This window comes from Lissotriton vulgaris, assembly GCF_964263255.1.
Source record: "Lissotriton vulgaris chromosome 8 unlocalized genomic scaffold, aLisVul1.2 SUPER_8_unloc_1, whole genome shotgun sequence".
Classification (NCBI taxonomy): Eukaryota; Metazoa; Chordata; class Amphibia; order Caudata; family Salamandridae; genus Lissotriton; species Lissotriton vulgaris.
In genome coordinates, this window is record NW_028240615.1 from 4,897,620 (window position 1) to 4,924,494 (window position 26,875).

At 46.7% G+C, this 26,875-nt stretch overlaps 1 protein-coding gene across 3 annotated transcripts in view; it reads right to left on the bottom strand.

Annotated features, from left to right (window-relative positions):
- Positions 1–26,875, bottom strand: part of FARP1 (FERM, ARH/RhoGEF and pleckstrin domain protein 1) — a 576,707-nt gene that overhangs the window by 471,546 nt on the left and 78,286 nt on the right. The window lies entirely within an intron of this gene.

The window sequence follows — 26,875 nt, forward strand, 5'->3', positions numbered from 1 at the left end:
AATTAGTGACGAGAATGATACAACAGCAGGAAGTACACATACTACAGATGATCATCACGCCACATGCTAGTGAGTCTACAGCAATAGTGGGGAAACCGGAGTACAGGTTCTCTCTTCTAAAAGCCAGGCATTCTTCAAAACACCAATAATTTAAAGGATCCATATATCAAGAAGAAAACCTTTAGCAGAAGTGGGATCCAGAAAGCAGAGGCATCTTGCTGAAATCCTTAAAGCTTCGAGCGATCAACACTTTCCTTGGCTTTCAAGGAGCTGCCCTCTCTTACAGAAGACACCTCTGTACTCCCTTACCAGATAAAGGCCCTGGTTTATTTACGAAGGGAAATGCGGGCTATGGCTACAGTCTCACCATCTGCGTAACCCCTTCTTTTCATTCGGACATGGACAGCACATTGCAACAGTGCCTTCTGAAGTAGGGAATCCTAAAGTTCATGCATTGTACATCTACTGCACCTTCTTTTCAGTTAGTTCAATACAAAAAGTCACAGCCTGAATAGTTTAAAGGCAATTATGAAACAGACCACACATGGAAGCCAAATATAAAACTATTATGCCACGACTGCTGCACAATGGACATCAGGGACAAACAATTTATTTTATAGGTCACACTCCTCACGACTGACACAAAATGTGTCATTCTACCAGCGCCCTTGCACAGCATGCCATCACGAAGCAAGCTGTCGAAAGAGGAGGGACACTGGGAAAGTAGAACCAGGCACCACACTGCCTGTTCCTCCCAGAAATCACAAGTTAGGACTTCATTTCAGTTTTCAACAGCATATGGTCCACATTACACAAGCACATTTTCCACACAACTCTGTCATTATGTATGGGTTACGTCACGTCCCGTATGGTCAGTATGCGGTCTGGACGATTTGATATAAGCTGTCACTGGTTCTTCAGCCATGGTAGCCTTTGTAAAGCCTGGGCCTAAATACACCAGTGTAGATGAACAGTATATAACAAGGTCCATGCGATTTATGTAGAGCACTACGCATCACGAGTCTAGCCTTCCACAGCCCCTTATTGTGCAACTTGCTCTGTGGAAAATACTTACTACTTCTAAAAACTGAACTCACACTCTAGTAATAGATTGATTTTCACAGAACCCAAATTGCAGCACACCTTAACGAGAGGACAGACAATGAACCCAAATTGGGGAACCAAACCCAACATAACCTCATAATGACCTTAAAATACAGGTGGAATATAATGAGTGTGCCATTCCAATCAACACTAGAAGTATCCGTTGCCACCCTGGAACTTAACATCCACAGCTTGACTAATTACATATGGGACTCTACCTATAGCCACTCCCCCCACACTTCACAGACATGTTAAACTATGTCTACCCTACGTTCCAACAATAATCACAAAATGGAGGACAGTTAATCTAGTGTGTATGGCAGCCCGCTCCCTCACAACTTGATAGAAGCCTTATCACAACATATTACAACTCAATAACTGCTTCCTCATCGTCAACAGGAAAGGCATATAATGTGTGAAAGGACTTGCAGAACCTTTCTGGCAACGGGACGGCCCAGATTAAGGCTATACAAGCATGAGCAAATAACCACTCAATACTAACCAAATAGCCCTGCTGATACCAAAGATATCTGCCGCAAATTGATGGCCAATGAAGGACTCTTTAACAGTTCACCCTGCAGGTCTCAAATATCACATACTGCGACCGTCCACATATAACAACAAAAACACAGCCCATCCACTGAAAACTTTAATTGACATCATATAATGGCTGTGATAGCAAGGAGGACTAACACAGTCTATCCGGGCAGATTTCTGAACCCTTCCCGACACCCGTTACCTCTTGCAGATCTATATGATCACAAAGTGGATGACCTCCTGCCAAAGCAAGCATAGGCAATCGATTTGAGAATACAAAAGAAAAACTATTATCACAATAAAGGGACCTGCACAGCTAATTAGAGCTGTAAACATAACACATTATAAAATTCACATTTATGTCTCACAATTCCTCAATTGTAGAGCTACGCGATGAGTACCCCAAGACAATAACAGCACCTCTGCAGTTATCACGCCCAATATGGAAACACATCATATATGCTCAAGGCAAAGCAAATACTCGCTCAGCCGCACACTTGCATGGTGTAGCATGCTACCTTCGTGGACAAGTGCTTCGGAACGCCACATAGGGGGCCAAAGTGCTTTACAAATACTATAATATAATACAAAATTATCCAGTGAAAAGTATACCATAAAATAGGGCAGTCAAAAACGTTTTAAGTGGTGATGCTGCCTTCCACAGTCCCCTAGGAGGTTCTTTATTTTGGCAATGGGCTGTTCATGAAATGCAGCGATTGGCGGTACTGACCCTCATTACCCAGAAGGCCAGACGTCCTTCCTAGCTAGAGCAGACATATTCTGAAAGAGGTTGCATCAACCAACAAGAAGACAGCCAAGGGAGTTCACTCCCGTACAGGCGATAAAGAGGTGAGTGTGGGAGGGCCAATTTTAATTTGTTGTAACTGTAAATTATGTGAGCCAACAAACATTAAATGCCAACGGTGGAACAACTCCAGTTAGTCCAATTCATAGGCAAAACAGGTCTTGGAATCCCATTTATGGCAAAGGCCACTGAACAATGGAGGCTTCCCAAACATGGTCGTTCTTGGCCATGCTGTGAAGTTTAGGGAATATCCCACATGCCTCTTACTCAAAGCGTTTCGGACTAGGCAGTTATATAATATTACAGACCAAACTGTTGCAAAGCCCCATGTCCAAGGTCATAAACCAGGATCATTAAGCTGCTGCCCAAAGCCAGTGACCAAAGGTGAACTGGTCATGGCCAAGGCCAAATGGCCGGTGTGAAACATTTCACTTATCTTTATTTATACAGTATATCTGTGTAGATGATAAACCAAACAGAAACGTTTTCATCAAGGCATTTCCATCAAATGCAAGGATGGCCTGATTCCCTAGCTTTTGCACAACAAAGTTCAAAATGGGTGATTTAAAAAAAAATGACTTCTTTTGGAAAAAGTCCTACTTTCTTACTCTGTTGTTAATTCAGAGGCTTGAAGCTACAACAGCCTGACTGTACACCAATCTTCGGCCATTCTCCAATAGTTAACCATATTGCATTGTGAATTCACTCATTGCATCTCCTCACAAACAAGCTCAGGCATCTTCTACAGCACGTTTGATCGAGGCCCGAAAACAATGGTCCATTTTTCTTCAACGTTATGATTTATATGCGTTCCCCACAGAAGTAAAAACAATACATGTGCATTCTTACCCTGGGGTGTAGATGAAGTCAGCATACCTAATTTGCCACACAACCCAACCTTTAAATAATCAACTCTGGTTTTGTTTAGCCTAACTCTGGAATTTCCTTCCTGGAGCTTTCAATCCTACAGAGATTTGGTTGTCTGCCTGTACTGTTTCAGCTCGCCCTGAAAAGGTCTACATCACAAGACGTCTCTGTAATAATCAGCAATTGTGAGAGGCACTTAAACCAATTAATGCATACTCAGTATTTATAATAGTCTCCACTAGCATTTAAGTTAACCAATGTCCATCGAATATCCTCCAAGTACTAAAAGTCAGACTGAAGGCTTCACTTCAACTAGCCTTCACCAGCAGACAGAAACTCCCTTATGCGACTGGTTCCTAAGCATGCAAGTATTATGTACGCATTTAGCAAGATAGCTCAGTGAATTGACATCAGATGCATGGGATTTTAAAGTTAGCCTTTGAATCCTACTGAGATGAACTCATTCCTCATTTCTCACAAGGTCAGTAAATAGAGTACATTTAAATTCAGCAAGAGCTATACCGGTAATTTACAGAGCTTAGAAACAGCAGACGTGAGGTATGAAGTACTGCATAAAAAAGTTATTATGATTGGCAAGCGTCTTGTTTTGCCATAAGTTTTATCGCAACGGTGCTCTAGTCTTTGCCTTTTCTTCGGAACCATGGTATACTAAAACTTGCTTCCCTACTTGACCAAATTATGTTCGCCGCAACGAATCAGACCATGCCCCAACGTCTCAAATCTCTCATCTGTGAAAATTGTAAGTACTTCGAAACAGCTTATCTGGCAAATGTATAGCCTTAGAAACCGCCGTAGCAATGGACTTGTGGTTCCTACTAAAATTTGATTGGCTATCAACACTTCAACCAGTCTTGGCAGCCATCTAGGGACTCGGCTTGAACCAAATTCTCAGAAAAAAAGTTAAAATAAAGAAGAGGGGACAGAGTAGGAATACCCTGAACCCCAAACCCCCGTCCCCAACCCCCACCCCAGATATGAGGGTGGTCCCTCAGGAATCCCGCAAGGATAAAAATATTTTGTTTTTAAATGTTGGCGCAGACTTGCAGGTGATCTAAAAATCCACAGCAAAATAATTTAGAAAAGAAGAGCAGGCTCTCGAGCATGCTTTGGAATAACCCCCGGGTGGGCCAGGTCCCGTAGGCATATCCTAAATATAGGAGGAGGCGTACCGTACGCCCCCCCTGGGCAGACCCAGGAGCCAGGGGACCGCTATCTCCCCAGGACTAATTCCAATTATGTGGGGGTCACCATGGACCCCCGCCTCAGGGACCCCCCCCCCCCCCCCGGGGCACATACTTTATTAAAAAAAAAAAAAAAAAAGCAGAGGAGGCCTCGAGGCCTGCCCCAGAACTTGCCACTTTCATGTGGCACAAATACAATAATTAAGGGGGTCTGTTGCCTCTCAGCACACTGCTGCTGGGGGTGTTGGGGGGGGGGGGGGGGGTGAGGTCCCCTTTTCTCCTGAGGGACTCCGGCTTAAAGTGGACTTCTTCCTACAACACGTAGTGTACCAGGAAGCGCGTTTGCATAGTGGGGAAGAAAGGGGCATGGCCTCTGACAACCGCTCAACAATCTACCTATGAGGGTCTTACTTGAGGGAACAGGAGGGCTAGTTGGCCCCCAAGGACCCTCAAGCCAAGGGGACTTCATCCCCCAACTAATAGTGCGCCAAGAGGCACATTTCCAGAGTAGTGGAGAAAGGAGACGTGGCCTGCTATAAGGTCTCAGCAATCCTGCTGTATGGGAATTACTGGAGGTAATAGGAGGGGTAGTTGGCCCCCAGAGACGTCCTTGGGAGACAACTACCCCTCCTGTTATCTCAAATAAGTTCCACACAGCAGGATTGTTAAGTGGTCTTGGGAGGCCACGGCCCCCTTTTTACACCACTCCGCAAATGCGGCTTGTGATGCACTACATGTTGGGAGATCAAGTCTACTTTACTCCTGAGGGTCCTTGGGGACCAAGAAGCCGTCCTGGTACCTCCTGTAAGTCCTACACAGCGGAATTCTTGAGAGCTGGTAGAAGGCCCAGCCCCCTTTCTCCACCACTCTGCAAACGCGACTACTACTTAAAAAACCCTTACAAAATTCGCTGAAAAAAAACCCGAAAGGTTACAGGGACATTATATTTAGGAATCAGCATTTAAAAAACCTTGGAAATTCACTGAAAAAAACAACGTTTACAGAGACTTCCTAGTTTGGCTCAGCTTTCACTCGTACAAAATCAGAGTAATTCAGTAGTTATAGTTAGCTGAGCTAACTGTAACTCCCGCCCCCGCAATGCACTGTTTGTGACCAACCATTTTTCATCACTCATGACATGGTCAGTGATATCACGGAGGCATCTCAAATGATGTCACTGATGGCATCCACAGAGTCTGACGCACCCACTCACATCACAATATAACCGTTCACAAGCCCACTCCAACATCCACACTACCATTCTAAAAACCATTGACACACCCATACCAGTACTTACACACCCACTCACAGATTCATAGGTCTACACACACATCAACTCAGTCACGCATAGTCACTCATACACCAACTCACTCACTAATACAGCCACTGATATTTCCACTCATACACCCATACAGCCACTTATACACTCAGTCACACATAGTTCATCACACACCTACTTACTCACTTACAAAGTTATACACACCCCCTCACTTATTCATACAGATACTATAAAATACTCACTCACCCATACACCCACTCTCACAAATCACTCACGCACACTCATACTCCAAAACTCACCTATACTGCATTTCACATTTGCAGTTACTCACATATACCACTTAAACATCCATTCACTCACTGACACAGCCATCAATATACTCAGTAACCCATACAGCCCCTCAGAGATACCCTCACTAACCCATACAGCCACTGACTCAACCACTCACTCATGTTATGTTAATTTCGATTTATATAGCGCCAAATCACCGACAGGTCTCTTAGCGCTTGCTTTGGGAACCCGTCCTGCCTTTCCCTGCGAGATAACCCCTACTGGGCATCCCCAAGGTGAAGACCAGGCATCCCATCGCGGGGGGCCGTAGTGGAGATTAAGCAAGCTATTGCCCAGAGTTGCAGAGTGTGAACCCATGATTCGAGTAGGCACCGAGACGAGAATTATCGAGTCCGTGGACATTTTAAACTCAAGACCCTGCCGCGTCAGGAATTGAACCCTGGTCCCGGGTCTGACCTCTGCATCAGGGTCTGCCTCCTCTAACCAGTGAGCCACACTTCTCCACTCATCCATGCAACCAGTCACACACACCCTCACCCACCCACACAGATAGACTCATACACCCATACAGGTGCTCAGAGACACTCCTACACCCATGCAGGTGCTCAGACAACCAATACCCATACACCCACTCATGTACCCACTAACCAACCAATACAGCCACTTAGACACCAAATGACAGACTGATACAACCTGGTCACTCACCCATATATTCACTGAGACACGCACCCACTGAATCATCCAAACAGGCACTCATACACCCACGTATTAATCATATATATTTACCACTCAAAACTTTTTTTAAATACTCACAGTCACTGGTTGAGGTCATGAGTGATGTTATATGTGAGGTCATAAGCAGTGCATTGCAAGGCGGAGAGTTATAGTAAGCTCAGCTAACTAGAACTGCTGAATTTCTCTGGTTTCGTATGAGTGAAACCTGAGCCTAACTAGAACGTCTCTGTAACTTTGGGGTGTGGGGGTGTCTGTCTGTCCTGGAAAAGTTTTGTTCCAACACAAAAAGGGGCCGCTCCCAGTATAGTGACCAAAGATTAAATACGGAGTGTGAACATCTCACAAAAAAGTGAAGGACTGACCTCACACACCACCAGGTGTCAAGCCTCATCATTGGCAGTACTCGCCCTCTAGAAACTCGGTTTGGTAGAGGGCAGTCATACACCCGACGACAGGGATGCACTTCTAATCTAAGTGGGGGCCTATGATGAGTGAGATTTAAAAACAATTATAGTTACCAAATTAAATATTAATATGAACAGCAGCTATATGGTATTAAATGCAAGTGAACGGTTAAATAGAGAAATTATTGTCCCCTTACCGTGGTGAATATGGTCGACATGTTTCTGCCTTCTGGCCCGATTGGGTCCTTGGCATTCATCAGGACCTAAAGCAAGGGGGCTCCGTTTTTACCAACCTTGTGGTGAGAAGTCCACTTTGTGGGGTGACCTATATCACACTCCACCGTAGAATGGCTCGCATTAAGCCATAGGTAAGAAACTACATGCCCCATGGCAGGAGGAGAAATGGAAGACCCATGTAGTCAAACATGCCTCAAGGGGTGTCCCCCGTGGTTGCACCTAGATGTGTGCTCCTTTCCTCCCAGATGATCATCATCGGGGAGGAAAGGAGCACACATCTAGGGTTTAACGCGAGCCATTCTACGGTGGAGTGTATACAAAAAGACGGATAGCTAGAAAGGGAGAAGGAAGGAGAAGAGGATAATAAAAAGAAAGGACGCAACAAGAAATAATTAATGAGCTGACAGAAGGGTGGAAAAAAGAAACAAAAATAAAGTAGGAGCATAAAGAACAAAGAAACAGATGGGACGAAAGAAGGACAAGACTGAAAGAGATGGAAAGTGTAATGGAAGGAGAATGGGAGAAAGTAAAGAAAGAATAGAAAGTAGGAAAGATGGATAAAAATAAAGGCAGTATGAAAAAGTTAAAATAAATAAGGAAGGTAAGAATGAAATAAAGCTATCAAGGCAGGTAAATACAGTTTTTGTTTTCCCAAAATCATTTAAATCATGCTGTAAAATGCATTATTTTGCCCCACTTTTCACAAATTATCCTTGGATGAACAATATTTCACTGGCTTCCATAGGAACATTTGAGATTACCGTCTTTAACCCTTATAGGACTCAAGGGGGTGGGGGTGGGGGGGGGAAGATATTTTATTTTCCTGACTACTCTTTTGGTTAAGGCCTCACACATAGCATGTTCCAAAGATGGTCACGAGCCAGCTGCTCTAATTTTCAGAAGGCCTCAACAATGTGATTTTATCTTACTGGCCAAATTCAACCGCTTGTGTTCTGCTTTTCAACACCTGTATTAAAACACATACAACTAAAACACGAAAAAAAGCCATGGTACACAGATGCCCAGAAAGTATTATGCTATTTATTACCATCGTTTGGAAGGCATGGGGCATGCAGACATGCTTGAGGTTTCACGTCTCATGTGTCATGGCTCCACCCTACACTGCAATAAATTAATCAAGAAAAAAGAAAAAAAAACAATCTCCTAACATATGATAGTTTTCACCCAAAATCCCTCAGCGAATCTCCCTTATGGGTAATTCTTGTGGTTAAGGAGAAGCCGCAGTAAAGTGGGGACTTTAAGAGGCAATCTGACTCACTGGCAGAGTAAGGGGATATCCAGAAAGAGTTATTGAAAGATCTAGAAAAAAGCTCAGAAACCAAAAGAGAATATCTACTGGAGACAACACAGAAAACGAATAAACTCTGCAACGCAAGTGTGACCATCTATAATGTAGCCTCCAACTATGTAAAGAAAGTCATAATTAAGAACTGGCACATATTTGCAGGGCCTGGATACCCCCGGGGTGATTAGCGTGCCCTACAAATACGGATTGATTGATACTTAACACAGGGGCCCATACAAATTTGCTTCCGCATCCCACATTCCCGTAAGAACAGTAATGTTCTTAATTCTGCACAATACATAATGCAGAATGATTGACCTTTCTAATAATCAGCAAATGTATTTTGGGAAGAAGTAAGACTATTATGGCCAGGTCCCAAAGGAATTTCACATTATTTACGTTGAGCTACTTATTTAGGTTAACCTCCACATTTAGTAAAGCATTGAGTGAAGTAGTGTGGCTCACTGGTTAGAGGCGGCAGACCCGAGAGCAGAGGACGGCCCGGGACCAGGGTTCGATTCCCGGCGCAGCAGGTTTCTGGACCAGGGTCAGCGGACTCGATAATTCTCTCGCCTCGGTGCCCACTCTGATCAGCGATCACACTCGGCAACTCTGGGCATTAGCTTGCCTCATCTTCACTAACGGCCCCACCAGACCGCCGGGGATGCCTGGTCTCACCCTGGAGATACCCAATAGGGACCATCTCTCAGGGAAGCCAGGAAGGGTTTCGCAGCGGTCGAAGCGCCTTGGGACCCTACGGGTAAGTAGTGCGCTATATAAATGCCTATACATTTACATTTACATACATAGTAGTGTTCCAGACACAAAGAACATGTATACTGATACTAAGATATCTTTATACTTATGTAGACTAGAACTGGGGGTGACATTGTCAGAACAAAGAATTTATAATCAAGTGCAAAAAGCAGCCACGCCTTAAAGGGATCTGAGACAATGTAAAAATTAACCCAGAGCTACCAAACATGAAACGTACACAAAAGCTACCCGAACTAAAAAGCGATCGGAAATTCCAAATGCAAGCGCACATGCATAGGTCATGCATAGGTCATGACCACATCATCATGTCAGCAGCCAGGTGACATGGAATATTAAACTGACCTGTTAAATTGGAAAGGATACCACAATCAAAGTAAGATGCAAGGTGGTTGTGAGAACATTTGGGTAAATAATGAATAAATAAATCTGGTATTGGTAATGTGCGAACTAATTACCCCTAAGGGTCTCAAGGCGCTGGGGGCCTTAGGGGACATTAGGTGAGCTATTGCCCAGAGTCACATGGTGCTGAGCTGAGCGGCGGCCGGTGCGGGGGATCGAAACGAGAGCCCGCGCTCCGGAGTCAGCCGCTCTAGCCACTGTGCAACACCTCTCCTCTAGGTATTGAGGCCTGGTGGTCTAACTTGACAAAGTTGACATGAGTGGCACTTCTTGACATTCTTGTGTTTCCTTCCTTTTTGCCAGGAACAGGTTTTAATTCTACCTTACTCGTATTTTGTAAACCCCAGTGTGTGACAACAGGAATCCCCCTTCCTCCCACTTCCTCATTGCGCTTAAAAAAACCAAAAAGAACCATTGTTAATATATATTTATAAAGCGCCAAATCACCAACGGTCTCTAAGCGCTAACACATTGACCCAGAACCCAGATACCCCCCACTGTCCTAAAAGGAAGTTACGTAGATTCTCCGCGTAGGCTCTCTGTCCAGTAGCTTATTCCAGAGCTGGGGAATTACCACAGAGAAAGAACGCCCTCCTAGCATAGCTCTGTTAAAACGTGGACAAGTCAACAGATTTCTCCCGGATGAGCGAAGACACAGTCTTGGAGTGTATGGCTTCAGGCGATCCTTTATATAACTTGGAGCTGCTCCGTACAGGGCTTTGTGTGCAATATACAGGCCCTTAAACCTGACCCTCTGCTTAATCGGGAGCCAATGTAATTGTTGTAGCAGGGGTGTGGCGCTAGATCTTCTTGGCAGCTTAAAAATCAATCTTGCTGCATCATTTAGTGTCACCTGAAGTTTCTCCTGGAGTATCGCAGGGAGACCAATGTAGACTGTGTTGCCACAATCTAGACGGGATAAGAGGAGCGTCGACACAATGGTACGCATGGTGGAAAAAGACAGCAGAGGGACCAGTTTCTCAAGTTGTCTTATCAGATTTGCACCGCTCCCCACAATTGCCACTACCCGATTGCTCATAGTTAGCTTGGTGTCTAACCTAATGTCCAGGTTTTTCACAACTGGCACCGGTAATGGAGTAGAGCAGAGTTCTTGTGGCCAGAAAAGACTGGACCATGGGTTAGCCCTTGTGCCAAGGGCCAATACCTCAGTCTTATTTGGGTTTACCATTAGCGAATTGAGGGTCATCCAGTTCATAGTAAACTCGAGGATGTTCTGTACATTTAACTGCGCCTGGGCAGAGTTGTCTATGCCCACAATTAGCTGGGTGTCATCGGCGTAATTAAACACCTGACAATCCAATTTTGCCAGTGCTTCTACCAGTGGCTGAAGGTAGATATTAACAAGCATTTACAATGCATTAGGTCTCGCAGCATTAAAGTTGGAGTTATTGGCATTGTGTATGACAATGCGGTGCATACATTTTTTAGCAAACTTTGAATTGGTGAGCAGTGCGAGTGTGTGCAAGAGTATGCTGTTTTTGAAAGCAGTGTGGTAGAGAGTGCTGGGATTTGGGTGACCTGAGCAATGTGAATGATGCACCTCATGCACGGGGCTGACGCAGTTATTATTCACAAAGCTCTGATGGTGCACCTTAGGCACGGGCTCACAGCTGTTATTATTCACACAGCTCTGATGATGCACCTCACGCACTGGGCTGACGCAGTCATTCACACAGCTCTGATGATGCACCTTAGGCACGGCTCACAGCTGTTATTATTCACACAGCTCTGATGATGCACCTCACGCACTGGGCTGACGCAGTTATTGTGTGTGCGCGTTGCCTGTGTGATTGGCGTTGCGTGTGTGAGTGGCGTTGCCTGTGTGAGTGTTGTTCCGTGTGTGATTTGTGTTGCGTGTGTGAGTGGCGTTGCATGTGTGAGTGGCGTTGCATGTGTGAGTTGTGTTGCGTGGATGAGTGGCGTTGCGTGTGTGAGTGGCGTTGCTTTGGGGTGGTGGTGTGAATCTCTGTATGTGTGCGCTCGTGTGTATGCATGCATGTGTGCTAGTGTTTGCGTGCGTGTATGTCTCTGCGTGTGTGCCTGTGTGTGTGTGCGTGTCTCTGTGTTGGTGTGGGTGTGACCAGCCTGCCGGAATCGGAGCGCGTGGTTGTGCGCGCCACCCGTTTCAGTCACTTTAAAACAATTCAAGTTACTTTTTGGGATGTCACAGTTCTTACTAGCAATGTTCAATCTTCAAACAGTGTTAAATGCCCCTCAAAACCACTTTACTGGGCCTCAGGCACTGTCTTTTTAGGGGGTAACCAGAGGCTCCAAACACGCCCTCGCTAGCTTGCAGGCAAGACCTAAGGCGGGGACGCGCTGTCCGTGAGGCCTGAACACCTCTGTGCGCCTCGTACGCCGATCGGGGGACAAACCTACCGAGTCTCACGCATCCCGCGTGAGACGCGTACTCGGGAGCGTACTTGGGAGATGGTACGATTCAAAGTGAGTGTACGAGTCGCACCAGGCAGGTGTGATTCGTAGGGCGGTGCGCTTACAGTGCCCGCGCCGCCTGGCGTACGCTCAGTGACCCAGGGCGCGGGCGAAGCAGACAGGCTGTGCGAGTCGTGATGGGGGTGAGACTCGCACAGCGCACACTTCAGGACTTCAGGGGGCACAAAGGGCGGTGCGAGCCGTATGCTTAGCGGCAACTCGCACCGTGGCGGCAAACGCGCTCGTGTGTGTGCGCGGCGGGAGGTAGTGGTGTGTGTCTCTATGTGTGTGCTCGTGTGTATGCGTGCGTGTATGTGCGCTAGTGTGTGTTTGCGTGCATGTCTCTGCGTGTCTGCCTGTGTGTGTGTGTGCGCGCATGTGCGTCTCTGTGTTGGTGTGGGTGTGACTAGCCTGCCGGAATCGGAGCGCGTGGTTGTGCGCGCCACCCGCTCCGATCCGCTTCTGGCAGATGCGCGTGGCCAGCTCCTGTCCCCCTCGTTGTCGGCTGAGCCGACAGCTATAGTGCTCTCTGCGAGAGCGCGCTTTTCGCAGCGAGCCCTAAAAAAACAGTGGTGATCGTGCCGGACCCTGCGGCACCCCACAGGCAGTGCGCCATACCTAGATGTACAGTCACCCAGTTGAACTTTTTGGGACCGATCCTCCAGGAAGGAGATAATCCACTCGAGGACTGTCCCGGACACTACCAGCCGTCGAACACGGTTTACCAATAGCGCGTGGTTCACTGTGTCGGATGCGGCCGAGAAGTCTAGCAAGATCAACGCAGCGGGGCTTTTCTTGTCCATGGTGAGCAATTCCGTAGTAGCCATTCCAATAAGAGGGGCCCTGTTTCGTCTAGAGAATAAGGGTGGCACGTTGGCACAATGTTATCACACTAAAACAGCTTGCATGAATCACTCACTAAGATATATGTACTTTGCCCACATTACGGATAAGAGTGACCGTTTTTCATCTTTGGCCCCTTTTTAATTTTAATCTCACACTTTGTTGATCATGAGGTATGACTAACACTTATCACGATTTAATTGTCAAGGTGTGCAGCGTTCACGTTTTGACACAGCAACAGAAACAAGTTAGGAATTAGGTGTATCAACCGGTCTCTCTCAATCTACAGATACCTCAACATAGAATACATATTGTGTGGTTGTATATCTGTATATGCCCATATGACTTGGCATGGTATTATTGTTTATTTCCACAAAGGATGGTTGTACAACACAATAACAAAATAAGGGCACATAGCCTAAGAACTATTAGAGATCCAATTAAGAAGGTCCTGATGAAAGCCACAAGACTTGGCCAATGAGGTAGATGAAACATATTGATCCACTGACGCGCGAGACAAACCCTCAGAAGAGTAGTGATCTGTTATGAATCTTTGCAGCTTTATATCAAAAATAATAAACAACTGGTCCAGGCACAAGGACTCTATGAAGAAGCATGCCTCCGACGGAGGGTGACAGTCCTTAACAAGCACTGGCGTTGCCAATAGGTCTCGCAGTAGGAAAGTTGGAGCTATTGGTTTTGTAAATGACAAAGCCCTTTATGTTTTTAAAATGAAAAAAAAATAAAAGGCATTGTTATTTGCAATGGTAATGGCTCCAACTTTCCTACTGCGAGACCTATTGGCAACGTGAGTGGTGTAGCGTGTGTGAGTGGCGTTGCGTGTGTGAGTGGCGTTGCGTGTGTGATTGGCGTTGCGTGTGTGAGTGGCGTTGCCTGTGTGAGTGTTGTTCCGTGTGTGATTTGTGTTGCGTGTGTGAGTGGCGTTGCATGTGTGAGTGGCGTTGCATGTGTGAGTTGTGTTGCGTGGATGAGTGGCGTTGCGTGGATGAGTGGCTTTGCTTTGAGTGAGTGGCGTTGCGTGAGTGAGTGGCGTTGCGTGTGTGAGTGGCGTTGCGTGTGTGAGTGGCGTTGCGTGGGTGAGTGGCGTTGCGTGGGTGAGTGGCGTTGCGTGGGTGAGTGGCGTTGCGTGGGTGAGTGGCGTTGCGTGGGTGAGTGGCGTTGCGTGGGTGAGTGGCGTTGCGTGAGTGAGTGGCGTTGCGTGGGTGAGTGGCGTTGCGTGGGTGAGTGGCGTTGCGTGGGTGAGTGGCAAGTTGGAAGTTCGGTGGTATTATATTTACATAAGGCAGAGTGAAGTTCCCTCCTAATTCTGGCATATAAACATATATTCCCAGCATAGGTTTTATTTGAAATGCAGTGCTACGATGAATGAGCGCCAGGTCTGCTGGTGTTTCGAAAATACTGGCTGATTGAGTCTTGGTGTCAAAGACAACTGTGTAAGATGCTAATAATTTAATTCACTTGTGGTGGGTGCTGCACAGATGATGAGACAACAACAAATACACGTCTGCGAAGAATAAAGCTCTAGAAAGACCCTGAAAAGAGAGGCGGCCCTGAGTCAGCTTCTTCAGCACAGCAAAGGACAGTTGACTTCCCCACACTGGCAGATCTTCAGGCACCGCCGACTAAGGGGTCATTCAGCTGCTGCTGCAGGATTATACGAAAGACATCACTGCCTGCTTCAGAATACTACCAGGGAGCCCTTGGACTCGGCACAAACTGATCACGGTGAAACATCCTTGGGGAGCACGAGAACAAGCTGAAATCGAGTCAGAGACCTTGGGGAAAACAAGCTCTTGGCATTGCGAAGATTAGGGGGGGGGAGAGGAGAAATGCGGCTCGGGAGCAAATGGTAACGAGCGCGTGAATGGGAAGAGCCGTGGGAGGTGGGAGGGGAAGTCGGAAAGTGCGAAGTGCAGACGGGGGGCGGGGTGTGGAGCCTTTGAAGTGTGTGTGGCTTTCATGTGGAGTTCTGGGTGGGGGTGCAGCCTGCGTGAGGAGGTGGTTGGTGTGGTTGATGCATAGATACCGGCCTCTATCTGGTTGGTAGGTGTGCGGGCAGGTGCAGGTGTCCTGAAATCGTATGTGGCCGTGTCCCTGCCTACCTACTCTGGAAATCGGAATGGCCCGAGGGTGGGGGAGTGTGGGCCTGGAGGGGTTTGCCGGTGATGGGCAGATGAGTCACTGCTGTGGATGAGCTGTGCCAGCGTCCCGGAGATAAGCATTAACCCTTCACTGCCCAGGGCTGCACGAGGAGGATACTGCCAGTGGCGGGAGGCTTGCTTTGGGGCTGGAAGTTTGTCAGTTCATGGAAGCCAGGAAGGCCTGTATGCTGTTAGAAATGTGGAGACCCTTGTATCGTATAGTGCTGTGCCTAGAATCAAAAGCCACAATCTGCATTAGAGAACACGTCTGTTGACTCTGCATACAGCAACAGCCGGTAAAACAATCCATTGCCTATCGGTAGAGTTACCTCACGACAATGCAAGTATGGAAGAAGTAGGGAGGTGTTACTCTTTTTGTCAAATACTGGTCAAAAGCTGAGCCAGAGCTCTGCAGGTCATGAAAGTATTACCTTTCATAGCTTGTTCTAATGTTCTTCATTCAGCACAGTGCACATTTCACTGCCTTCTCTGCTGCTGTCATCGGTACAAAAATTAACTGGATCAATTGGCAGCTGGTCTTTTGATCTGTTTTTGGAATTGTTTGGAAATAATACGAAAAAACCTACTGAAAATCGGAGTAAATTGCACATGGGATGCAGTTTGCACATGGGAAAATACCACATGTGCAATATGCATATGGGCAAATACTGTCTGACTTGGGACCCCGCTTGAAGTGCAAAGGCGAGTGTGTACCAGTACAGAATTACAACAAGAGGCTTACGTCTCAGCCCTCGTCAAATTGAGGGGATGTGCTGGTGTGGGAGGGGGGAGGTGCTGGTGTGGGAGGAGTGCTGTTAGGGCAAGGCTGTGTTTGCGGGGAGAGAGAGGGGAGGTGCTGGTGTGGGAGGGGGGAGGTGCTGGTGTGGGAGGAGTGCTGTTAGGGCAAGGCTGTGTTTGCGGGGAGAGAGAGGGGAGGTGCTGGTGTGGGAGGGGGAGTTGCTGGTGTGGGAGGGGGGAGTTGCTGGTGTGGGAGGGGGGAGTTGCTGGTGTGGGAGGGGGGAGTTGCTGGTGTGGGGGGAGTGCTGCTAGGGGAGGAGAAGCCTGATGCCGGATGGGGGCGGGAGAGCCTGGGAATGCGAGAGGATGGGCTTGCATGCGATGCGCGTGCATGTACACGGGAACTGCATGAAAACCGCGGGGCTGAAAGCCCTTTGGTTTCACAATGTTTTCGCCACTTGAATTCTCGCTCCGCTCGATGCGCTTGCGCACATCGATAGGTCGCGAGACCTAAAAACATCTGGTGGGTGTTTGATTAAAGACTCATAGGTTGCGCTTATGTCTGGAGCTAGGATTGTATATATGCACTTCAGTAGGGTCGCCTTCCTGGTTTTAATTGCAACTGGGATGTAGGGGTGACCCATGTCAATTCTTTTTCACTCCCTCTCGTCTTGATTTGAACACTGAACAATGGTGATAAATAAATTGCATATTACACTCTGCGCAACTGTATACGTGATATATAGATATATTTAGGAATATATATATATATATATATATATATATATATATATATATATATATAATATTCACTTTATTTAAAAAATATTCTCATTTTATTTTACATTTGTGTAAACAAAAGTTTGCGAATACTGAGGTTGTAATCTTTTTTGTCTGTTAATTTACTAATTGGATAGATAGTACTTCAAGTTTTTACTTTGATCTAATTACCCCTTTATCAACTCTTTAAAAAAATACAAACTTGAGTACTAATCTGGCTAAACCTTCACTTTTGGAAGCCCTTTCATCACGTGTCTATAGAGGCTTCAAGCTTTCAAATTTCACTCGGCTTTCTTCCTCGAACACGTGACCTGTGTTTACATGGAACCTTCTGGCATTTGCCTCGCTGCGCAGCTGCACTTCACACCCTGAAGGATTCACTCATCAGCGTGGGTCATGCGGCACGCCAAGAGGAAGCCATGATGGAGCCCAGCTGGGCAAATATATCACGGCACTGGAGCATATCACGACTGAGTGCAGTCTGAGAGAGGTGCAAATTACAGTGAATGCCCCGACACTGGCAGACACCGAGAGGGGAGGCGGGCGATCATCCTTCACCAATTCGTTCAAAACTCAAACAGGTCAAACGAACATCGCGTTGTTTAATCTTTAATCAACATGACCCTGTCGAATGCAAATATTTTACCACAAGCTATCAACGTTTGCTCTTCCAGAGAACAAAGCCTGTGCAAACTGGAACCGCCCCAACTTGAGTAAACAGTCAGATCCAACAACATGGGTACATGCAGTACAGGCAGACCCACTGACTGTACCATAACGATAGAAATACCGCCATATTACAAATACAACAATGATGGGAATTATAAACCACACCGGAGCCCTGCGCCATGTAAACCAGAAGGCCGCGCGAGGAACGCTTCACATGTGCACAGAATTCCGAGGTGGTTCATTCAATTGTACTGAGCTGTAATGTTTCTTATATAGCGCTTACTACATAGCTCATGTGAGACTCTGAAGCGCTTATCCGCAAACCGTAGGGAGTGTGGTTGGAAAGGTGTCCTTGTTTGAGCCTATGTAGGAAGTGTTTCCATGCCGTATGCTTAGCACGTGCAGATTATGGCTATATTATTCTAAATAATAACGCAATATTAACGGCATGCTGCCTTATGACAAGTCCATATGCAACTTTAAATTGGAAGAAATGTTCTCGTTTTTTAACGGCCTTATCTTTTTGAAAAATGCAGCTGTGAGCAAATTAATATTCACCTTGGGAAATGTATTTTCTACCAGAGTGGAGGACAGTTTGTGCTTCCTTGTTTATTTATCTTAATCACAGCCAGATATGAGGGAAGAACACCACTGGACATTCTGACGTGCAGCTGAATTTGTGAGGAAACTGCCAAAGGGTTGGGATGAGTGTTTGTGAGGATGGTGCTGTGAAACAAGCATTGGTAAAAACCAACAGATATGACTTTAATGGCCAGAGCTCATTAATACTGGCATTCACAAATGTTGTTTACGCGCTTTGCCTAAGAAAATATTGTTTAGCACATTAAAGAATGATCCAATTGGCTTTATGAAAGCTTGGGAAAAATAGCAAAAATGTAGCACTAGAACAAGGTTTCGGCTGAGCTACAGGCTTGACATGGGCCAAGATGCTTACGCACACACACTGGTTATTTTGAAAAGGGTCTGGTATTACACAAAACCCATTTCAATATGGCTAACAATGGGCCCATGTGAGTTTTGACTCAGGCAGCCATGAGTAATTTACCATTCTAACATGGTGGAAGGCCATTTTATTACAGTAAAATTAAAATGCAAAAAAAGAAATAAACAAATAAGTATGCATGACGCATGAAAAAGGAAGCGCGTGGCCCAACAGCATTATACACCTACCGGCCCATGTAAAAGAATCATAACAATACAGAGATAAATTTGTTTAACACATGAAAAGCAAGATGGGGAGTGGGGAGGAGCGGAGCTGGGAGTAGGCAAATGAAGGAAGAGCAGTTAGAGATAGGAAACACAAGAAACGAGAGCACAGAAACATGCCTTCTTCTGCCTCGAGCTTTCCGCTCGGCTTCACTTCTTCGTCCTTGCAGCGGAGCTTGGACCAAGTACTGCTTCCGGTGGCCAGTGTCCTTCCACTGGCTGCGCCCTTGTAGCATTCTCATTTTTTTTTTTTTTTTACCTTCCAGCGTACGCAGTCTATTTGTTGATGACCAGTCCTTACAACAACCTCATTTCCGTCAGTACATGCCCCTTCCTCGCATGCCTCTTCCCCGTTCGTTGCTGGCCTGTCCCTATCACCACCTCGCTCCTGTCACAGCATGCCCCTTACCCGCGATCATATATTGTTTTATTTAGCACCAAGTCGACTGGAGGGACTTGGAGCGCTTTACATGGGCACCAGTTACATTACACATTATTTTTTACAAGCATGGGGTTTTTAAGTGATTTCCACAGAATCACTGCAACTTGAACCTGGTTCCCTAGGTCCAAAGTCATCTGCTCTGGACGTACTGCCACTGCCTCTCCAAGTTCAGTATTCTAGCTAGCTACACTTTAACATGATGGTAACTGCAATGGGCATTTGTTCAAGAATATAAGCTGCATAATCAGTATAGGGAAAATAAAAAATTTAACTTGTTAACCGACCCTTACCCACACCACATCTTCAACAAAGCCGCCGCCACCATCGCACCCGATCTCCGAGACACCATCAACTCCTCCTTCCACACCGCCACCTTCCCGGAGAGCTGGAAGCACGCCGAGCTGACCGCCCTCCTGAAGAAACCAACAGCGGACCCCACCGACCTCAAGAACTATCGTCCCATCTCGCTCCTTCCTTTCCCGGCCAAAGTCATCGAGAAGACCGTCAACATACAGCTTGCCGCCTTCCTCGAGACGAACGGATCCCTCGACCACTCGCAGTCTGGATTTCGGGCCAGCCACAGCACCGAGACCGCCCTGTTCGCATCCACTGACGACATCAGAACCCTGATCGACAACGGGGAAACAGCGGCCCTCATCCTCCTGGACCTCTCCGCAGCATTCGACACAGTCTGCCACCGAACCCTAGTGAAGCGCCTCAGCAACATCGGAATCCGAGAGAAAGCGCTGGAATGGATCATGTCGTTCCTCACCGGAAGAACCCAGAGAGTCCGCCTCCCTCCGTTCAGATCCGAGGCCACCGAAGTCATCCGCGGCGTACCACAAGGATCTTCTCTCAGCCCGACCCTCTTCAACGTCTACATGAGCCCCCTCGCAGCCATCGCATGCCAACACAACCTCAACATCATCTCCTACGCCGACGACACCCAGCTGATCCTCTCCCTCACCAACGATCCCACCACCGCCAGAGCCAACCTACACGGAATGTTTACTGGAATGTTTAATGGAACAAGCATAGGCAAAGCCAGTAGATTTCGCCTGTGTAAGATCTACTGGCTTTTGTCAGTTTTTTTTTTTAAATGGCTGAACTGCTTTGCCACATAGCTTAAAGGAAAAAAAGAAATACAACGTGGCCAGACTGTATCATAGCGTTTAAAAAAAATATTATTTTACTTTACTCAGTGCACGTATAAACAATCAATCAATCAAGCAATCAATCACGGCATTTATAGAGCGCGCTACTCACCCGGGAGGGTCTCAAGGCGCTGGGGGAAAGGGGTGTGTTACTGCGGGAAAGGGGTGTGTTACTGCTCGAACAGCCAGGTCTTGAGTTGCTTCCTGAAGGAGAGATGGTCTTCGGTACGTCGAAGGTGAATGAGGAGGGAGTTCCAGGTCTTGGCTGCCAGGTAGGAGAAGGATCTTCCTCCTGCGCTGGTTCTGCGGATGCGAGGTAAGGTGGCGAGTGCGTGGCTGGTAGATCGTACCTGGCGTGTGGGCGTGTAGAAGGTCATTCGGTCGTTGAGGTACTTGGGGCCCAGGTCGTGTAGAGCCTTGTGTGCATGGGTGAGGAGTCTGAACGTGATTCTCTTGCTGACGGGGAGCCAGTGCAGTTCTCTCAGGTGTCCGGTGATGTGGCTGTGTCGGGGGATGTCCAAGATGAGTCGTGCGGAGGCGTTCTGGATTCGTTGGAGTCTTCTCTGGAGTTTGGCTGTAGTTCCGGCGTAGAGGGCGTTCCCGTAGTCCAGTCGGCTGGTGACGAGTGCCTGGGTGACGGTCTTCCTGGTTTCAGTGGGGATCCATTTGAAGATCTTGCGGAGCATGCGCAGGGTGTTGAAGCACGAGGAAGAAACAGCGTTGACTTGTCTGGTCACCGACAGGGAGGAGTCCAGGATGAAGTCCAGGTTGCGTGCGTGGTCTGTTGGTTTGGGGGCGGTGCCCAGGGCCGGGGGCCACCAGGAGTCGTCCCAGGCGGAGGGTGATGATCCCAGGATGAGGACTTCCGTCTTGTCTGAGTTCAGTTTAAGGCGGCTGTTCCTCATCCAGTCGGCGACGTCTTTCATCCCTTCGTGTAGGTTGGCTCTGGCGGTGGTGGGATCGTTGGTGAGGGAGAGGATCAGCTGGGTGTCGTCGGCGTAGGAGATGATGTTGAGGTTGTGTTGGCGTGCGATGGCTGCGAGGGGGCTCATGTAGACGTTGAAGAGGGTCGGGCTGAGAGAAGATCCTTGTGGTATGCCGCAGATGACTTCGGTGGCCTCGGATCTGAACGGAGGGAGGCGGACTCTCTGGGTTCTTCCGGTGAGGAACGAGATGATCCATTCCAGGACTTTCTCTCGGATTCCGATGTTGCTGAGGCGCTTCACTAGGGTTCGGTGGCAGACTGTCGAATGCTGCGGAGAGGTCCAGGAGGATGAGGGCCGTTGTTTCCCCGTTGTCGATCAGGGTTCTGATGTCGTCAGTGGCTGCGATCAGGGCGGTCTCGGTGCTGTGGTTGGCCCGAAATCCGGACTGCGAGTGGTCGAGGGATCCGTTCGTCTCGAGGAAGGCGGCAAGCTGTATGTTGACGGTCTTCTCGATGACTTTGGCCGGAAAAGGAAGGAGCGAGATGGAACGGTAGTTCTTGAGGTCGGTGGGGTCCGCTGTTGGTTTCTTCAGGAGGGCGGTCCGCTCGGCGTGCTTCCAGCTCTCCGGGAAGGTGGCGGTGTGGAAGGAGGAGTTGATGGTGTCTCGGAGATGGGGTGCGATGGTGGCGGCGGCTTTGTTGAAGACGTGGTGTGGGCAGGGGTCGGTTAACAAGTTAAATTTTTTTATTTCCCTATACGGATTATGCAGCTTATATTCTTGAACAAATGCCCATTGCAGTTACCATCATGTTAAAGTGTAGCTAGCTAGAATACTGAACATGGAGAGGCAGTGGCAGTACGTCCAGAGCAGATGACTTTGGACCTAGGGAACCAGGTTCAAGTTGCAGTGATTCTGGGGAAATCACTTAAAAACCCCATGCTTGTAAAAATTAATGTGTAATGTAACTGGTGCCCATGTAAAGCGCTCCAAGTCCCTCCAGTCGACTTGGTGCTAAATAAAACAATATATGATAGGAGGTAAGCAACCAGCGATGGGGTGGGTAAGGGGCATGCTGTGACAGGAGCGAGGTGGTGATAGGGACAGGCCAGCAACAAACGGGGAAGAGGCATGCGAGGAAGGGGCATGTACAGAAGGAAATGAGGTTGATGTAAGGACGGGCCATCAACAAATAGACTGCGTACGCTGGAAGGTAAAAAAAAAAAAAAAAAATGAGAATGCTACAAGGGCGCAGCCAGTGGAAGGACACTGGCCACCGGAAGCAGTACTTGGTCCAAGCTCCGCTGCAAGGACGAAGAAGTGAAGCCGAGCGGAAAGCTCGAGGCAGAAGAAGGCATGGACCAATAGGAAGAAAGGAAATAAAAGTGACGTGGGAGCCAACCAATAGTAAGTAAAGCTAAGTAATGGGTGGGCTCTAAGCCCCTTGTAATATTTTTTTTCCCCATTACAAGAGTTTTAGCAAGCGCCAGGTAAGTAAAAATGAAAGTCCTCTCCAATAAGCCATGTAAGGTTATAAGGATACAACTTCACCAATCAGTACTAAGATAGTAAAGTGTTCCTGGGGGGGACAAAAAAACACTAGGAGGGAAAACCATTGATTCAGGAGCAAACAACTGAGAAAGACAACAAAGCCATCCAGTAATGAGCAGTGGACTAACCTCAAGCTCATTCTAAGTTTGTAGACCGACTTATCGGGACCGGTATGTGTGCCCCCTAAAAGCTAAAGTTGTCTGTAGTTGGGACTAAAAAAAAGAAAAAGATTGCTCCTTGATTAGAATGCATGTAGGAGATAAAAAAAAAAAGTGACAAATAGCTTCATGATTGAGGAACTTTTCACATGTGAAAAGGTATTTTGTGCATGCCAATGGAAGCACATCCTGGATGCCAGAATGATCTATAAAATAGCCACTGTAATGACGTGAGAGTAGTATTCCTTTGGGTGGAGCGAACATTAAAACATTTTAAAGTATTGGCAACAGTACATCTTGTAGACCAAAAAAACATGTCAAAGGGTAGAGTGTCTGTGCATATGTGTATTTATATACATTTAAGTTAACACATTACTATATATAAAAAAAAGGTTATGGTTCTCTACTTATGAAAAAAATGCATTTCCTACAAAACAAACATCAGGGTGAGCACAATGAAAACAAGCTAAGTAGTGACAAAATAACACAATGAAATAAAATGCAAGTTAAGCCCACTTTATTCACCACAATCCATGAACATTCAATTGTTTGCTGCATCAATATTATGAACTGAAATGAAGATCTGATGGCCTAGTTACCAACTGCACTAATATCCATGACCGTTTACAGAATTAATATATTTTTAAAAACGGTTCCATTTTGGTAGAAATGATCTTAACGTATTTACAGAAAATTCCACACGGAAAAGATTATTTCAGAGAGTACGAAGCACTACAAGGTCATAGCAATGGCCGATCTATATTATAGAAATATCAGTACGTTAACATTAAAATACACTCCGGTTCAACCACTTATAAAGAAAACTGAATCGCATGTTGAAATTAAATTGCAAATAATCTTCCTATTGCCAAATTTCAACTACTGGGAACAGAACTGGGCATTTTTATTGTATGTGGCAACAGAGATGACTAGTTGAGAGGTACTGCCAATAGGCCACAATCAACCATGACGTCAAAGTGGCCAGCTTTCGAACTGGACGTCAAACTGAGACAGTCCAGAGGTATAGTTATTTTCTCTGATCCACTGATGAAAGTAATTTTTCCTTAGATTTGGACCCAGCTGGCGATGAGTTCCACGCCAGTGGAAGACCTCACCTTTTTTCGTGCTGGACAAGAGTCTGTTCTGATTCGCCGGCATTTGCCCGCATGTGCAATATGAAGAAATTTGCACCTCTCCTTTATCTAATACTAAGGAATAAAAACTATAATGAAACTACTTCAGAGCATCTCTTTCACCATGAGCCTTAGCCTGCAATCAGTAGAATGCTGATAACAGAGATCTTACCTCAATTCATTTGGCATAAGTGGTATCAGGTCCCATCCCTGGCTACCTGGATGGTGATGTGGAATGTGTCAGTCTGAATCCAGACAAAAAGTGCTGCTTCAAAAGAGATGTTGAACGACGATCATCACTTAACATCACGCCTCCCTCATTAGAACTTTATGCAAGCAGGGATACGTGGATATGTTAGTGACCGCAGGGAAGGCAGGGCCTGAAAGGGAGGGGAGTAGTGTTTGGACGTGGCGTGAAGGGGGGGGGGGGGGGGGGGGGAGGGGAGGGGGGGGAGTTACATTTGTCAAGATATTTCCTACTGATGGCTCTTGGGTGCTGCATGTGCTATAAACCTGAATAAAAATTATGGATAAGTCAGAAAGAGGGTTGTTTCTGCTCACAACACTATTGCATTCATAATAGCAACTGTCGTGCGAAGGTGGTACAGAAGATATAGCCAAGATAAACCTAGCCTTACCACAATCCATAGCCGTGGTTGACTGGAAAATGAAGCCGATGAAGAAGTAGATGCTGTTAACTTTAAGGTTATTAAGATGTAGAACATATGAATTGCACGTATGAGGATGTTTGGTTTTGTTGGCGTCAAGGCTAAGCATATTCAATTACATCCTTGGTTAGCTTTCAAACAGGAGGACGAGTACTCTAACAGGGCAGATGTGCACCAGGGTAAAACAAGGCCTTCAGACACCTGGACTTTGGCCAGACATTCGATGACGTGCGAAGATCAGGTCAAAACAAGCTGTGCAGCCGTAGAAAAGGCACTGGGATTACAGCGAGTACAGCTGTGATCCCAACTGTGTGAGGCAGATTGCAGCTATGGTGCATCGCTTCAAAAAAAGCGATCATGGGATTGCAAAGCGCCTTCACTGCAGTACTCCTGGTATTTATATACTAGACACGCTCATCCCTTCTCTTATTGGTTCTGGTGTTTATTTCACAGCAACAACATTTCTACCAGAAACGCTGTACATCGTACAATGGGAACACGGATTGTGGGTTGGTACGTTCTTGGGTTAAAATAAAAGTACTCATAACCGAGTGAGCACCGATAAGTGAGTGAAAAGTCTACACATGTAGAACACAAACATGGGATACAGTGTAGATTATGAGCAATGGCCTGTTCAGAGTAAGGGCCGGCATGGGGATGTCTCTGGGGTTTAGGGACTTTGACTGGAGTTTAGCAACAGTTGATCTCCTCAAAGGGGATTCTTTTTTTAGAGCGATCTAAAACACCCAGAGAGAGGTAACTGCTTGCAGGTAGTCAGTTAGAAAGCACCAGTGAGGACAAAAGGAAGGATTGGTGGATGGAGGGAGTCCATCGGGTCCAACACCATCAGCGCTGCAGCAATTCCCCCTCTGTGCTACTTCGGATTTATTCCCATTGTTCATGACGAGCTCAGCTCGTCATGAGCACACGAGCAGTGTACTGCATGACGAGCTGAGCTCGTCATGAGCATCGAAGGGGTTAATGCAGTGTTGGGGCATTCACAGAGCCAGGCAGTATGCGATTGGTAGATGGTAAGTTACTTTCATGGGTGTGGCGGTAAACTGTTTCATGAAGGTAAACTGAGGATGCATACCAGGATCAGTATTTTAAATAGGTCTTTTACTGGCATATCGCCTGCCAACCAGCCTGGCGCCAATAAAAGGAGCTTGTAGTCTGTCTAGCGAGATTGAAAAGCGTTTGCCTGTTAATGTTTACTACTTTATCAGTTGGACAGAATGCATACAAGGGCCCCTGAAATACATATTTTTTTTTTACCATAACTAGTGCACAGATTAGTGCCTTGGTGTGGCAAGGAGACTATAATCTGCATGTTCAGCGCCTGGTTTCATGCCACCGTGTCTGCGGAGAACTGGGGTTGCAGATGCATGCTTGTGCAGAAGTGTACACTGATGTTTCAAGCTGGTGGGGCTGCCTGCAGGAAGAAAAGATAACCAAATGGAGAGCCTGGTGCTCTGGTGTCATGGAGTAGAACATATCTGTTTTTGAGGAGTAGGGTGTTCAGCGTAGGGAAGTAGAAAGAGGAGGGGATTGTGATGGTGAAATGCAGTGATAAATTAAGTCACATTAGAGAGGGCAGGCTCCACTTGATGAAGGTCCGGCAACTGGACCGTAGGATATTACGGCTAGAATGCCTGCCTGGCACTTGGATCCACTGGAAATGGCTTATCACAGATTGATGAGCGCAGTCATGCTCTTCCACACTCATGGAATATGGGTGGGATAACCCAGGTGACGGACTGGCTCTCAGAAGGTAGGATGTAGTGGGTGTCATTACACACTAGACAATCGCATAGCATCACAATCCACAACTATGTTTCTTTCATCTGGAATTTCGGGTTGTTTCAGTGACAACTGAAAACCTTATGTTACATTCCTATCAACTGAGGGTGATTACTTGTTCAAGTACCATCCACACCCTTACATTATCCTCTTTCCCACAACAGCTACTTACTAAGAGTGTAGGTAACTTGAGGACCGTACTATTATACTGCTGGCCTCTCTACATATT